At 37.6% G+C, this 17,325-nt stretch overlaps 1 protein-coding gene and 1 pseudogene across 1 annotated transcript in view; both read right to left on the reverse strand.

The window, feature by feature from the left end:
- The window catches only part of CNTNAP4 (contactin associated protein family member 4), a 598,489-nt gene that overhangs the window by 522,771 nt on the left and 58,393 nt on the right, over nucleotides 1–17,325 (reverse strand). The window lies entirely within an intron of this gene.
- LOC138160904 (NKG2-D type II integral membrane protein-like) lies at nucleotides 10,976–11,706 on the reverse strand (annotated as a pseudogene).

Below are 17,325 nucleotides of genomic sequence, written 5' to 3' on the forward strand. Positions count from 1 at the left end.
AAGTCACTTAAACTCTGTTTCTCAGTTTCCTCATCTATAAGATGAAAGTGTGGGACTTCATTACCTTTAAGGGCTCTTCTAGTACTACATCAATGATCCTATGATTTTAGGAATAATAAAGTTATTTCACCTTTTCCTCTCTTCAAAAATGCGGTATGGCGGAGTGTCTCGTTCTTGCTTATTCTCATAGCTTTTTGACGCCATCTCTAGTCAAACATTATATTTTTTATTATTTGTAAGAGATTTTATTTTCATTTATGGTATTTTCTAATTTCCTAGTAACTTTATGAAATTTATAAGGTATCCTTTAATGAAAACATATCTGTTCTAATAAAACCTCAAAAAATCCCAATATTCAAAAACATTCACCAAGGCATATAATGCATCTGCTTATGAATTTTCTTTTTCTTCTTGAAACCCAGATATCTTGGTGGTGTTTCTGCTCTGTTTCTTTGTGATTTACTTTACTTTTGACAAGTGTAACTTGTGGAAATAGACACAAAAGTATTTGCTAACTTTAAGATAAAATTCTTGTTTTAGTCTGGACCTATCCCTTCATTTCAGGTAATTCCCTTTTAAGGAAACTCCTTTTGTCATTGAAAACCAACAAATGTTATGCCTCTGATAGGTGTAGAAAGTTGTCTGGAACACTGAGAGGTTAAAGGACTTTTCTAGAGTCAGCCACTTAGTGTGGGTGTCATACAGGGAAGGTGAACTTCAGTCCCGCTACTTTTTCTAGCTAAGAAGGAATTGCCAGTGCTTATTTAATGAATCACTTAGAGCTCAGAATGGGTTTTCCAAAACATTGTGATTGAGCAACACACACACACACACATATTTTTGGTCACACAAAAGTATCTTAGCTCTCATTCTTACAGGATGATTGTATTCAAATAATGATATATCAAAATGACCAGAATTAAAGAATCCTCAAGAAATTCCTAAAGGAAACCAGTTTGACAATTCAACTAAATAGCTTAGGAATTATTTTTTAGCATGCCTTAATAAGCAAACACCATAATGACATCTAAAGCCATTTTGTTATCTCTACATATGGATTTCTGTTAATAATTTTTGAATATTTTTTTCAGACCACATTATTTAGAAGCAACGAAATAAGACCAGAATAGTAAATTAACTTTTTCAATATGATTGCATGAACCTAAAGCCAGAGTTGTTTTGAGGTAACCCAGGGTGTCCTATTTGGTTTTTCATAGTTCGGGCAAAGCGAAGAGAAAAAAAGGAAAATTCAGTATCCACACTGTCAAATAAGTGCAATTAAAATTATTGAAAATATGTAGAAATGAAATCATTTAAAAAATGACTTTAAAGATACAAATAAATGAGATAGTAATGAGATATGAACATACCCTAAGATACTTGCACACATTGTAGGATACATTATAAGTATATATTATAAAAGTATATAAAATATAAAAATATTTGGCATGAGATTTAATTATCTTTATTTTTTCTTTATCAGTTCTGGGGAGAGAAGAGCAGCACTCTAGAATGCATATTGTTTTTTACATTAAAATAGTACAACAGCTTGCTATGTATCTAATTGCATTTTCCTTGGCCTGTCCTAAATACCCCACCTTTCTAAATTTATAAAACATAGGTAATGAAGTAATGCTCAGAGACTTGACCAAAAGGAAAGTCTGTATGGAGAATGTCAATTGGGGTATAAATAGAATAACAGTAAGGCCCCAAAGAAGCAGCCAAAGTTCCAGGTCATCAACCTGGTGAGCATTGCTAGGAATGAATGAAAAGAAATTGGCTTTGTTAACTTTGAAATGATGTTGACTGTGGAGAATAAGGAACAACAGAAATCAGGAAGGCAAAAATGATCGGATTGAATTATTTATGTTTGCCTGATTGGATAAATTCAGAGTTAAATGAGGTGACTCTAGGGACCATGAATGTGATAGGCATACTAACAAAGCTAAGAAGGTGAAATGTATGTGTATACTTAAACTAACTGGCCCCTTTCTTTATTCCCAAAATGTATAATATTATGTGTGCATGCTCTCTCACACACACACGTGCATGTGCACACATACACATTTTTTCAACAACTCATACACGGACACAATTTTCAGTTTTACAAAATATATAATACAACGAAATGTTTTTTCAATAAGTCATACACAGAAATAATTTTAACTTTATATAATGTATGTTATAAGGTACTAATTTCTTGAGAATAATATGTAAACACATAGCATATATATGTACACATATATATTAGGCAGTACACATTAGCATATAGATGATAAGTGCTATATCCTATGAAGTTAAAAATATTTATTTCATTAATCAATTAAAATTATGTCTATGTGCTCACTTTTAGTCTCTGTTTACCTTTGTATCTATCTACCTTAGGGTTAGGGACTGAAACAGTGAGTTTGTTGCTACAGGGAATTCCCAGTTGAGTAAACTCCTTCTGCTAATGTAGGTCAGCATCTTCTTTATAACCTATAGCCTTAAATAGTTGCCAAGAATGCTTGGACATTAAGTGACTTGGCCAGAATCACAAAATCAGTTCTCCTTGGTTTCAAGACTGCCTATATAGACTCTAGACGTTGTATGACATTTGCCTTCACACACACACACACTCATACACATGCACACAGGAAATAATCAGTAATATGAGCAATTCTGAGACAGTAAATGAATAAATTTACACCAATAAACCTCACAAGTTTGTAATCTCTTACTCAGCTAGGCTGTGAACAGCTACAGTAACTTGAAGGTCATCTCAAGTTCCACTGTCTGCCTCTGGCCACACATAGCCACACATACATCTTTAGAAAAAAGCTCTCTTTATTATCTTTTTACAGTTGTGGAGTTGGGATTGGTATGAAGTTAGATATAAAAACTCTCAGAAATAGTTCAGGAAACCAAGGGGGAGGCACAATATGCTTGCACCATCAATAGAGATATGCTATAGAAAATAGATATTGCAGAATTATTCAAGTATGATGTTCTGACAAGCTTTTTGTGCCCAAGCATCATCTGGAGGTGGGAAGGACAGTATCGGACCTTTCCAAAGCACATGACCATTATTTTCAAGCAACTCAGGATCCAGTTTCCACATACAAGTTTGAGAGTAGCAGCTAATATTGAAACAAAAGATATATCCAGGCCAACCATGCTTTCAGGGCATTTATGAAGTTTTCTGTTGGCTCCACAATTGAGGAACAAAGGGAACTCCCACACCACTTCTCTTTTTCAGTGCCTTATAATGCTGTTAGGTGGTCCTTAGACTAGTTACATATGTGCAACTTTTCAATACAACTAAACCTATAACCAGAGTCCAAGTAAGATCATTGGGAAGATGGCATCATATCCAAAATATAGAAGATATTCAAGCCTTTCCATTGTACCTATAGAGAAGTTCTGGTTATTTGTTTTGGATATTCCTTACAACTACCATTTAATTATCCAGAGACATCCCATAATGAGCTTTATTATGCAAGAGTCAACAAACTTTCAAATGTCATAATGTTTTGGGAGGTCATAATTATTTTCTTTCAGTGTTTTAAAGTTCTCTTATCTCCATAAACATTATACATCCTTTAGGGACTTCCATTATTAGCACTGTAGGTACTTAAAACTATTGATGATGCTCTCCCCTGCCCCAACTCCCATCATTATTTGGGAGTGAACAAAAGAGTTGCTGGTAAAAGGAGACAACACTCGATATGAAAAGATGTGAGAGCTTTCCAAATAGTTATTTCAGGATGAATTGCTTTTCATTGCTCACAAAGTCCCTTTTGTCTGTTCTTTACATTGTGTGGTATCTCTTTTCCTGTTTAGGAAAAAAAAACAATCAAAGCAATCTGTGTATCATACCATTGCCATTTGGGTTACCATGGCCATCCAGGTCTGATAGATGAGCTGTAGGCTTCTCCTGTTTATACTCAGTCTGCCATGACACTCTCTGTATGTCTCCACACCTCATTGTCTCTCCACTGTTCAGTGATGTTTTCTTTGTGTCATTATCACTGCAAACCTCCCTCCATGAATGCTGAAGTAGAGCCACTCTCTTATTAACCAAGAAGTATAGTTGAGTGAATGAAACCCACACACTGGGATTGGAAAAGTTTACAGCATTCTGAGGTCTACTTGGTCTTGACTGCATGGAGCTCCATGGCTCCTCCAAGACAAACTGAGAGAGGAGAACAGCTCATTGTTTTAGACCTATGTGCCTAGCAGTAGTAGTTCAAAGAGAACTGCAAAAAAAAAAGCAAAGCAAAACAAAACCTGGTATTTATTGAGTAGGAACTGGATACACACATATACTATACATAGTGTATATGAACACGATGGAATAATTTAGAGGGATAAATTATGAATGTGAGGAGTTTTTTTTAGTGGGCAAATTATATGAACCAAAGCAAAGTGAAACAAGCAGAACCAAGACAACAATATATAAATGACAACACTTTAAATGAAAATAATAGTAAAGGTCATCTGAACTTAGTAATTTTTAAAAGATAAAGATTCTGATTAATATGTAATGAAGCAGGCCATCCCTTCTCTCCTGTCACCTCCCATAGGGAGGTGGTACACTACTCTGACAAAACATGGTATATATTATCAGATGTGGCTATTGTAGCTAATAAATTGTGATTATTTTTCTTTGTCCTGTGGTTTTCAGTCTTGAATGTATGAGTTAAAGTGACTGTGATGTAACATAGATTCATTAACAAAAAGTTATAGTCTTACTTTTCTGATTTACTTCTTTTCTTCTTTTTCCCTTTTAACAAAGATTTTGAAATAAAGTATTTAGTTCCAAACCCTATTGTTTAGAAATGACATTGCTGAACCATAGAGTGTTAAGAGGACAGCAATGAGAATATTAAAGGTCCTTTTGCTGATGGCATTTGATGATCATTTGAAAGATCTGGAAATGAAAAATACCGTTAGCAGTGACATTATAGTTCAAACATTCAAAACGCTGCCACTTAGAAGAATGATTAGATTTGTTCCACTTAGCCCCAGAGGAAAGAATAGGATTATTTGGTGGGAGCAATAGAAAGACCAATATAGACTTGAAAATTTCTTACCAATTAGAATTTTCTAACTGTGGACTAGGCTGCCTTAGAACATGGTGGGGATTCTGCCTTTCCTGAGTTCATCAAGCCACAAGCACTTTCTCAGTGGTATATGTGATGTGGCAGAGACTCTTGTTCAAAACTGAATTGGATTTTGTGACTTCTGAGGTCCCTCTCAATGGTGAGATTCTAATTTTTGAAATGGTTACCTTGGAAAAAAAGAGTCAGTGGACTTGATAACAAAGTTTTGTGTTTTCCACAAGCTGTGCCCAGTAATAAGGGAAAAAACACTGCAGAGGTTAGTTTGAATCACAGTAAATCATAATCTTCTCCGTCAGCAGTAAGTACTCAAGAAGAGGTCTTTTCATCTTGACTCAAGGCTGGTTGTCACATTCCATGGTTCTATTTTTATGGGTCCAGCTCCTGCCTGAATCTATCCAACTGTAAGCTGGATTCAAAGGCAGGCAGCTCTCAGCTCCTCATCCAGCTCCTTGTCTACTTTCTCCGCCACTTCTCATTCCACAATGAAGTAGACAGTGTCCAGTCCACCTCAGATCTTTCCCAGTTCCTGTTTCTGGGAAGACAAAGCTTAACAGAGCCACAATAACATTCATACATATTGCCAGCACCATCATCAATTCACTATCTGGCTGTGAAATCAACTCAGACCCACCAACAAGGTCTGACAACTCAACACAGATCATCAACATAGAAATCAACACAGACCCACAAAGAAGATCCAGGAGGTCAATTCAAATCATCAGTAAAGTCCCAGGACCTCCAAAACCCTCCTCCAGGACTTCTGTGCACATACAACCAGAAAATCCTCCTTCAGGGCTTTCAGTGAGGTCCCAGGGCTTCTGTACAAAGCATCACAAGCAAACATCAACACAGGCAGAGCAGACAAACAGAGTGCTGGGACACCACGAGTTTCTCCTTCTCGACTCTGCCACCACAAGAGTCCTGCTCTCATTTCTCCGTTTTGCTCTCTCCTGCCTGGGCCTCTCCTTATATATGGTCATTAGCTCCTCCCCTTCCTGTTGCATCAGCAACAGAAGATCACAAGTTCTATTTCTCAACAAAGATGGGCAAGGCTCAAAAGAAACTTGAACTGGAAGAAGGTGTCAACTAAGTAGCTGAAACAAGGCAGTAAGTACTTCTTTGCTTGTCATTAGGCTCTCGGAGGGTTAGTGGGAGGGTGTCCTTTGGAGAGCATGGATCACCCCCTCTCCTGGATTTGGCTTCTTTCCCTGCCTCCAAGGGTATATCTGCACTTGATCTAGAAATTCATGCACATAATATATACCGCAGTGTTTATATCTGCTTGTAAAGTTTCTTGTTTACAGAAAGTTGTGCTTATCTAGGTAAATGACATCAGTACAACAGTTTAGTATATGCTATCATTGCTTTGGGGATTTTAAAATGGGATCACTGTCTATTCTTCATCTCTCCTTTTCCGTTAGCTGCTAAAGCACTGATGTGTCCTTAATAAGTTAAAAATAAGATCAAAACCTCTTGCTAAATCTCTACCCACTGCCCTCATTAATTATACTCAATAAGGTTTTAGTGACTTTTTAGATTTTATTTAATATAAAGAGAGAAAGTTCATAAGTAATAACAATAATGGTAAGCGATTGGGGAACAAATCATTTGAAAGGAAACAGCTGCCTGAGCTGCCTGTGATGAGCAGTAGAATTGACTTCTTGCTTTCATTTCAGGCCTCTTGAGAATGGAAGAAGTGTCATCCATCAACTTAATGGAGATATGAGTATTGAACTAACCTCTCTTAATATGGAAGAACTACTACTAGATTCACAGGCGTTGGAGTTTCGTGCAGTTACCTCCATAATCTTAATTATGGGAGTCTGTTTTGGACTCAGGTGTACAGTTGGTCATGTTTTTGTCCTGGAGAGCTTGGTCTCTAATTAGAGGAGGGGGCAGGTTCTCTTTCCACATCCTTTGGCTTTTTAACCATCTCCCCTAGCCTCCATTGCAATGTGTTATGGGAAAATTTACTTACACTTAAGTTATATGTCATGACTAGGGTTTCCCAAAAAGGAAGGGCAGAGTTGCTTGGTACACAACATGAATTAGGTATTGGATAGTTAGTTTATTTTTGCACACAGAAGAAATGCCAAATATAAAAGACAGTACTTATTAATGGAACAACTTGAAAGAGTATTCAGTGACTTAGCCACATCATTCTTCTGGGAAGCTGATACTTAAATACCGTTAGGACATAAACCAGTTTGAAGGATTGCTGATTAGGCACTTTACATTTCACCTTGATTTTACTCTATCTTCACACCTTTACGGACGTATCTGGTGGCCAAAAAGTCGGGCTTGGGTCAATGCTTTTCTTAGTCCTGGCATATGCAGATGTTTGTTGACTTGACTTTACTCTCCAATGCAAAAGCTTTTTTTCCCTACTGCTGGCCAGCTCCAATCTGAGGACCAACCCAAGGCCTCCAGTTCTCTTGAACTCACAAAATTTCCTCCTAGCCTAGTCATGTCCATCCTAAGAAGATGTTGAAATGTCTTCCTAGGAAAGGAAAAGACAGTCATGGGCCAAGGTGAAAACTTTCACAGCTTAGTCCATACTGGGGAAATCAATCTCAGAGGAAAGGAATACCATTGATCATCACAAAATCCCTTTACATTGAGTCTAATATACTGCAACAAAACCAACACAATCACAACCTGACAACTGCAGGGGTAAAAATATGAAAGTGGGCTGCTACTTCTGTCTCCTTGGAACTTACTCAATGCCCTGTCTCTCTAAAGGAGGTTCCAAGAAAACATACCAAGTTTGTCACACGATGTCAAAACTCAGGTTTTTTTTAACTTTACTCCACATGAAGAAGCAAGAGAGTTGATCACCTCCCACTCACACCAATTCTACTCTAGTGCACCCTTGTTGGTTGGAAATAGGAAGGACAACTCTGAGCATGTTCCAAGGCATGACCCTTGTCACTCCATCTTGACCATACAACGGAGAAAAGGAAGGCAAAGCTCTCTCTTGTTTCTCTATAACCTTACCAGAAAGCCTCATCCGTTCTTTGGAGCAAGTTGTGCCTAAATTTCCCAACCCACAATTCACAACAGAGTCAAAAGGTCATGAGGTAACGAAGAGAAGAATGGGATGGTGCCCATCCTGCAAGTCATCTCAACCTTGCTTTCACACACTCCTTGTTATGTCCCAGTTGCTGAACACTCTTCTGGTTTCTGCACTTCAGAAATCAACGGAGAGCCAAAGGCAAAAAGTTATCAACAAACTGTAAGATCTGGGGTAGTGTTCACTTGAATTTCCTGTCCCTGTAGGGGTAGTCACAACACAGGCCTACTGTATTTCATAAGTTCAGATTTCTGAAGAACTTTATATATATTATGACTCCCCTTGATCTTCCCAATGGCGTTATGAAATAAATGCTATGAACATTAACATGTTACAGATAAGAAACCGAGGCATATAGAGATTACATGACTTGCTCTAGGTTTTGTGACTAGTGGCTACGTACGTCAATCAAATCTTGGTCTTCCTGATTCCACACCCAGTGTTCTATTCTCCAAGTCATGTTGCATCAATAAGTGTGGAAAACATTTTGCGTCTTAAAAAGATCCGTGTAATTGAGGTACTACAATATTATTTAAACAATGTATACCTGAATAAAACTGAGGTTTACTATGGATAAAGCAACTAGTCCATGGTCACAAAGCTAATGAGTATCAAGAGTGAGATTTCACTCTAACAGGCATTCCAGATTCCAAAGAGACCTCTCTCTCCCCACTATGTAAAGCTGCCAAGAAAATCCTAGTTTGCAGAGTACATATTTGTAGACTTTTGAAATCAGTTAAATTATATGCTATGGTGAATGTTCAACACTTCCAGAGGGTAGGAACACGCAGAAAGTAGAATCTAAAAATGCAGATAGCCCCAATTTTCAAGGTGCAGGAAAATCCTGTCCTTGTTCTGATATCAGAACAAAAGCTTGTGTAATCTCTCCTTCTATGCCATTCATTCTCTGAACTACCATAGTATTTCCCATCTGCCACAATCGAAGGAGTACAAACTTCAAACTCTGTCTTTATGTTAGAAAAAGGGCTTCAAGATGACCTCAAATGACTCCTACATTCTTAAACCCACATTCTAAGAATTCCTGAGAGCAGAGATTTTTTTTTAACTTTGGAGTATATGAACTTGATTCTTTAAAAAATGATTTGAAAACTGTATTTCAATATAATTAATTTCTTTATAATATTATGCATTTTGTTTCATTTTAATGCTGTTATGATAATTAGCTTATATTAAACCTAGGGACCAATATAATGGCCCCCAAAGTTAACTTGTATTCTTTCTCTTTGGCATTAGGTGGTTTAATTTAGATGAAGAGTTCTAAGCACTGTCTGAGCTACCAGTTAGGAAAATTTTCTTCCTTCCTTCTTTCCTTTATTTTCCTTCCTTCCTTCCTTCCTTCCTTCCTTCCTTCCTTCCTTTCTTCCTTCCTTCCTTCCTTCCTTCCTTCCTTCCTTCCTTCCTTCCTTCCTTCCTTCCTTCTTTCCTTCCTTCTTTCTCTCCTTCCTTCCTTTCTTACTTTCCCAAAAGGTATGAACATAGTAGTCACCTTATTAAAAAATTCTAAATTGTCTCCCCAAATATTTGTGTCAATACACAGTTCCATTAATAATGTATTTGGATGTCCTTTATCCCTAATAAAGCAATGATGGCCTCTTATAATGTATGCTAAATACCTTTTTTTCTAGAAACTCAATAACAATTTCTTTAATGATCCATTCTAAAATTTTCCAAATGATCAAAGCAAAGCTTACTGGCCTATAATTTATATATTCCTTTCCTTTTTCTTCCTGTATTGGAATAAACAGCCCATTCCATACCTGATTCATATTTTTCTTTGGATACCTTTTTACTTTCCCCCTTTCAGAGGAAAACTCTAAGCTTAAAGCCTGTTACCATTTCTATAATTAGTTATTTTAACTAGCAACTTTCCCTGGACTAACTTCTGTGAGAGTGATGAGGAGGGAATGTAGGAGCTTTCTTCCTTTATTGAGAAGTCAGGTAATCACAGAAATACAAAGCAGGTACACACCTGTACAGCTGAGTACAGAGCAGGGAGAGGCAGGTACTATGAGGCCCTGTATGTCCTGGCCACATTTGCTTCAGTGTTAGCTTGGGGCCACGGCCTTCTCCTTGGTCAAGCAAACAGAAGCCCAAAGTGAAGGGAGCAGCAGCCCCTTAGGCTTGTTCTCCGCCATCATCCCGTTTCTTCCAAGCAGCAGCCCCCCTCCTCCTTTGATTCTCCTCCTTTCCCCAGATGGCTCCACACACCTCTTCTGGATAGCTCTCCTCCCAAGCCTGAGCTCTTCTGAACGTTAGTCCCCCTGACGCTGTGCCTTAGGGCTTTATCCGGCTTCTGTATTACTTCTCCGTGAACGGTCCTTGCTTTATCTTCTGCATATAGGCAAGTTTCTCGGTCAGTTCACTCTATGTCAATGATGAGGTGCTCAGGCCCCAGCCCTGAGAACACTGGAAGCCTCCTGATTGTTTGGCAGGCCCCAGCCCTGTGAGAAAATTCTCTCTTGTTGCAGAGCACCTTCTCTTATCAGAACAGACAGAGGCTGCTCCAAGGATTTTTGTCCCGGCTGGTCCAAGGACTCTCCCAAGGTCCCAATGCCTCTGGCCACTCCCTCAATGTCTACCATACTCCCTACACTTTCTCAGCCATAGCTTCCAAGGACGCTTGGACCCTTAGATTACCTAATTAGTGTCCCTGGCATTCCTTTCCCATGCCCCTTTTCCATAGAAACCCCAGCACCATCCTCAGGCTCTCACAGGTTCCCATAAGGACCCTTTCTCACTTTTGCTAAAGTGTTACAATAAACTCTTTGCCACTTGATTAAGAGAAGGTTTGAGTGTGAGAAGTCATTCCAGGCACCTCTGTCTTGCCATTCCTGGGGTCCCAACACCCCAAATCCCTCAGACATGAGTTCAAAGCAGAGGAGGAGAGTGCAAGAGTAACATATGTAAGTTTGGGGTTTGAAACTTTCTCCATGTAGCCTTTGAAGCTGGAACCATACCATGTACAGGTCACTTTTTGAACTGAAAGTATGTCAGGAGAAAGAGACGTCTTCCCATATTCTGAACTCATTGGGTATACATTGTACTCATCCTATCCAATGGCACATTTTTATCAGCATAGAAAATCCTGGTCCTCCTTGCTACATATTTTAAGGAGACTGGCGTTTAGACAGGACGTTTAACTCTGGTTCCAACTTTTGCTTTCATGAAAAAAGAGATGGCAGATTTTTTTTTTTTGGTAACAAACCCAATTCTTAGGATGTGGGTCACAATAAAAATACTTTTGTGTTCTTTCGAGCCTTTGGGTTGGAAAAGTGAATTAATGTGGTGCCTACATAACATCATGAAAAAACACATCCCCATAAACACTGGAATGAAACGACAGAGAAAAAGTGGAGATGGACTTGCTGCATATTTGCTCCTCATTCACGTGGGACTTCCTTTTTGTCTTTTTGTGGAAGATAAATGGAAAATCACTGTAGATTTGGAGTCCTGCTACTCACTTGTTTCCAAGTTGAAATGACACTGCCTATCCCGTATGAGCCCCATCGTCCCTTTATACCACCGATCACTAACCAGAGAAGAAAATATCGTCATCACAAAAGGAAATACTTTTTGGTTGAGCCTTGTCATGTCAATCTTCTTAATGTGCTTTTATGCTCCTGTGACACTTCTCTTTTTTTCAGAAAACTTTAAGGGGCTCCATAATGCTTATTCTGGGAGGAAAGGTCCTAATCCTGGTGGGGAAGAGAATTTGGTATGTTTGGAGGAGGGTAGATTCTGGTGGAGACCTGAAAGCTGGGGGGGGGGGCAGAAAACTTCAGTGACCCAGGAAAAAGGATGAGTCTTAAAATTCTGTTAGAAGTGCATTGACCACAAGGTTCCCACTTTATCAATCATAGTTTCACACAGGAAATTCCCAAAAATTAAAGTAAGTCCTGGTAGATGGCAATGAAACTCAAGGCAGGATTAGTATCAGTCTTGTCATGACAAAATACTAGTTTGGCATTTTCTCTGACTATCCCCCATGTCCAGAATGTTCTCTCTCCTCATGTCTACCTACTGCTTTCCCTGGCTTCCTTCAAGTTCCAACTCAGGAAAGTCTTAACACTTAACACCGAGGTTGATTTCTCTGCCTAACCTTATTATCAATCTCTCATTGTGACTGAAGTAAAATTCAGTTTACTGGAAACATTAGAGTAACAAACTAACATTATATTATAGCATTTATGAACAAACAGTTTTTGGGAGGAGCAGCTGGCAAAAGAACCGAAATGCTCATAGAGCCAAAGACTTTTTTTTTTAAATCTCAGCCTCCTATGCCATGATTCAGTCTTCCATTGCCTCAATGCTCACTCCAGCCTTTTTGTCTCATGACAGTCTCGTGGCATAAAGGAGGTCCTCCTGTGAAGACAAAGGTTCTGCTTTTGATTCTTTCTTTTGATGACTAGGATCACAGCGTCCAAGTTGTGATTGTCTAAAGGGAAAGTCCATGTGTGAGGATCCAATTTATGTCTAAGGAAAGGTCTGTGGCCCAATCAGAGATATTAGAGTAAACAAATGCCTTAATTAGTTTGAATGTCATGAATAATATGTCATAAAAATGGGGCCAGTATAATCTTGAGTATTATTGACAAATAAGAGGTAAGAATAGTAGAAGGGTAGAAGGGAAGAAGGGACCTAATACAAGTTGATATTATATTATGTGTGTGTGTGTGTGTCTGGGAAGGCGATAAATGCTACGTTAGAGGGGAAATGTACTCCAGAGGGAGAGGAGATCTGTTCCTACAGAGGGGAGATGTACTTCAAGGGAGGGAAGTTATACTCTAAAGTACCTTTCTGAGGGTGGGATACCTACACTCGGATGTTGGCAGCTACCTGGAGTTTCCTTTTTTTATGTCAAGGTTGAGAGTGCATAAGGAACTTTTGAGGTACATGCAGGCAAAGACAAATTAGTATTGGCAAGATACTGTTTTTGGACACACAGTTATGTTAATATTAAAAATATTGCCATGAGGACAGAGCAAAGATGGTGAATTCTCTCTACATTCTCTTTCAAACACCTTTAAAATAAGCCCACAAATCAAATTTTGGAGTGGAAGAGCAAACAAAAGGTCAGGGTGAGACACTTTTCCAGCCAGAGAAAACTTAAGAAGTCCTCAGGAAAAGTCTGTGACACAGGGGTAAAGGCCTGTCCAGGGACCACATATGCAGGCAAGACAAAAGAAGCCGATGTACTGGCAGGAGTGGTCAGAACAAAAGCAACAGCAACAGCTTCTGGAGTTCTCAGTTCAAAGATAGGAAGAAGTTCTGACACAAGGTCAGAAAGCAATTCCAGAGGATTCTTTTGTGGCATGAAGTATCACTGTTGCTAACTGGCAACTCTATTTCCCATGCCCAGTTCTAGCTTAAAATTCCATTGTGAAGAAGAGGGCTGGGGGTCAATCCCAAGGGGAAAAGGGCCCTGGTCGAAGCAAAGAGAAATTCTAGGGCTTTTGTCCACAAGAGACTAGGGGCCCTTACTGACAAAGGAGCAGACTTTAGATTAGGAGAACAGTGATCACACCCCTCTCCAGATCACTCTGTCTTGGAAGCACCAAAAGCTTGCATACCCGTAGATCTATCTCTGAAAAGAACAGCAAGCATAAGCCTAAAGCTTGGAACAGTACCTTCCCACACCCAGGTAAACAGAGTCCAACTTTAACATAAAGCACAAAGGCAAGAAATAGGCTAGAACAATAAGCTAACAAGAAAAGAATTTGATTACAAAAAAAGCTACTATGGTGGCAGGGAAGACCAAGACATAAACTCAGAAGAAGAAAAAAATGTGAAAACAGTTAAAAACAAAATCTCAAGGAAAAATGATAATTAGACTTAGGTCCAGCAATAATTCCTGGAAGAGTTAAAGAAAAAGCTAAAAGTGGTAAAGGAAAAAATGGGAAAAGACATTAAAGTAATAGAAGAAAATTATAAAAAAGAGAAGTAACAGTTTGGTAAAAAGAGGCACAAATGCTGAAGGAAATAACAACTTAAAAACCAGAATTGACCTGATGGTAAAAGAGGCACTAAAATTCACTGAAGAAAAGAACTCCTTAAAAACAAAATTGACCAAATGGAAAAAAGAAGCACAAAATCTCACTGAAGAAAATAATTCTTCAAAATTCTTCAAAAATTAGAATGGAGCAGGTGAAAGTCAATGACTCCATGAAATATTTAATAAAACAAAGTAAAAAAAATAAAAGAAATTGTAAAATATAAAACAACTGGTGTGGAAAATAGATTTAAGAAGAGATAATATAAGAATTATGGGACTACTTGAAAGTTCTAGTTTAAAAAAAAAATAGCCTAGTCAACGTCTTAGATCTGGAGCATAAAATAGAAATTGAGAATCCACCAATCATCTCCCAGAAGAAATCCCCAATGAAAACTCATTGGAATATTATCGTCAAATTCCAGAAATTTTAGATCAAAGAGAAAATACTGAAAGCAGTCAGGAACAATTCAAATTCCATATAGATACATTCAGGATTACACAACATTTAGTGGTTTCTACATTTAGGGAGTTGAGGACTTTATATATGATATTCTGGAAGGCAAAGAAGCTAGGAGTAACAACAAGAAAAACCTACTTAGATAAACTGAGTGTGATATTTCAGGAGAAAAATGGATAATTAATGAAATTCAGGACTTTCCGGCATTCCTGATAAAAAGACTGAATAGAAAATTTGACATTCAAATAGAAGGCTCAAGAGAAGCAAAAACAGATAAATATAAAAAAAATAATTATAAGGAACTCAATAAAGCTAAACCGTTACAACTGCTTACATATGAGAAGATTATACATGTAGCCCGAAGACCTTCATCATTACTATAGCAGTTACAATGCGTTTACATTGACAGAAGGCATGGATATGTGGCAGTTATGCTGGAATGGTCTCCAGAAATACTGAAGCGTGAGAAAGAGCAATGCACTGCGAGAACGGAGAAAAGACAAATAGAATGGGGAAATTTTTCTCATATAAAAGTCACACTTGGTTTGTTTAGAAATGTAACTTATCCAAGAGGGGAATAAAAGGCGAAGGGGATAAGAGAAAGATGGGAAGAGAAAAGGGAATGAAGATTAAGGGAGACTCCGAGTTTGAAGCAAGATTTTGAGGAGATACAAGATAAAAAGACAAAGAGAGACAGAGAAGAGAGAGAAAGAAACTGAAGAAAATGGAATGTAGAGAAATATACAATTAGTAATAATAACTGTGAATGTGAATGGGATGAGTTCACTCATAAAACAGAAGCAGATATCAGAATGAATTAGAAACCAGAATCCAACCATATGCTGTTGATAAGAGACATACAAGTCATGATGATAGGCAGAGTTAAAATAAAAAGCTGGAACAGAATTTAATATGCCTCAACCAAAATAAAAAAGGGAAGGGTAGTAAACATGACCTCAGACAAAGCAAAATCAAAAATAAAACTTTGTAAGAGATAATCAGGGAAATTACATTATACTAAAAGGTACTGTATACAATGAAATAATATCAAATTTTTATAGCAAGTTTTTCTGATAAAGAACTCATTTCTTACACATATACTAAGCATAGGAGCCAGTTTTTTTAAATTTTTTTTTTTAATAAGGGCCATTTCCCAATTGATAATAATCAAAAGATTTAAACAGGCAGTTTTTAGAAGAAGAAATCCAAACTGTCTATACTTGCATGAAAAATTTCTCTAAATCAATTGATTAGAGAAAGTCAAATTACAATAACTCAAGGTTCCACCTCATACCTATCAGAAATGACAAATGCTTCAGGAGATGAAGAAAAAATAGGAACACTAATGAGTTGCTGGTGGAGTGGGGAACTGCTCCTACCATTCTGGAGAATAACTGGGAACTAGGCACAAAGGACTATAAAAGTGTTCATACCTTTTGATCCAACAATATCAGTACTAGGTTTTATCCCAAAGAGATCAAAATAAAGGGGAAATTACCTTTATATAAAAAAATGTACACACACATACACATATTTATTTATAGGAGCTCTTTTTGTGGAGGCAAAGAACTGGAAATTGTGGGGATCCTCCTTGATTGCTGAATGATTTAAAAGATGTGCCACATGATTATGATTGAGTACTATTTTGCTATAAGAAAGGATTGGGGACTTGTTTCAGGAAAAAAAAAACACCATGGCAAGAATTATATGAACTAATGCAAAGTGAAGTGAGAAGAGCTGGGAGATTACTGTGCACAGAAACAACAATGTTGTAATGACAATCAATTATGAAAGAGTTGGCTAATCTGATCAATACAATGATCCATCATAATTCTAAAGGACTCTTGATGAAAAATTTCTCTCCATGTCCAGAGTAATAACTTATAACTCTGAGTGCAAAATGAAGTACAATTTTCTCAATTTATTTTCTTTTTTTGGGGGAATATGACTAATATTAACATGTTTTACATGATCACAGATGTAAAATTGATGTAATATTTTCTCTTCTCAGTGGAAGGGGATAGAGGATGAAAGGGAAAGAAAGAATATGGAACTCAAAACTTTAAAGAAAAAGGATTTTTACCAAAGACTCCAGTTTCTGGGATAAGAACTCACTCTGACAAAAACTGCTGATGAAACTGGGAAATCGTGTCTCAGAAACTAGGCACAGAGCAACATCTTACACTGTATATTGAGATAAAGTCAAATTGGGCACACAAGTTAGACATAAAGGGTGATATCATAAGCAGATTAGCAGAGCATGGGATAGTTTTCCTGACAGATCTGTGGAGAAGTGAAGCATTTATGGCCAAACAAAAGATAGAAAGCGTTATGAAATGCAAACAGATCATTTGGATTACATTAAATTAAAAACTTTTCACACAAACAAAGCCAAGGCAACCAAGATAAAAAGGAAAGTGAAAGCTGAGAAACAATCTTTACAGCAAGTATCTCTGCTAAATGCCTCATTTCTCAAAATATGGACAACTGAGTTAAACTCATAAGAATACAAGTCATTCCCCAATTGACAAATGATTACAGGATTTGAGTGGGCAGTTTTCAGATGAAGACATCGAAACTATCTATAGTCATATAAAAAGTTCTGAATCACTGTTGATTAGAGAGATGCAAATTAAAACAACTCTTAGGTACTACCTCATCCTATCAGACTGGCTAA

Source organism: Petaurus breviceps, unplaced genomic scaffold (genome assembly GCF_028583685.1).
Source record: "Petaurus breviceps papuanus isolate PSGF00001 unplaced genomic scaffold, PetGlider_PUasm1.0 183, whole genome shotgun sequence".
NCBI lineage: Eukaryota > Metazoa > Chordata > Mammalia > Diprotodontia > Petauridae > Petaurus > Petaurus breviceps.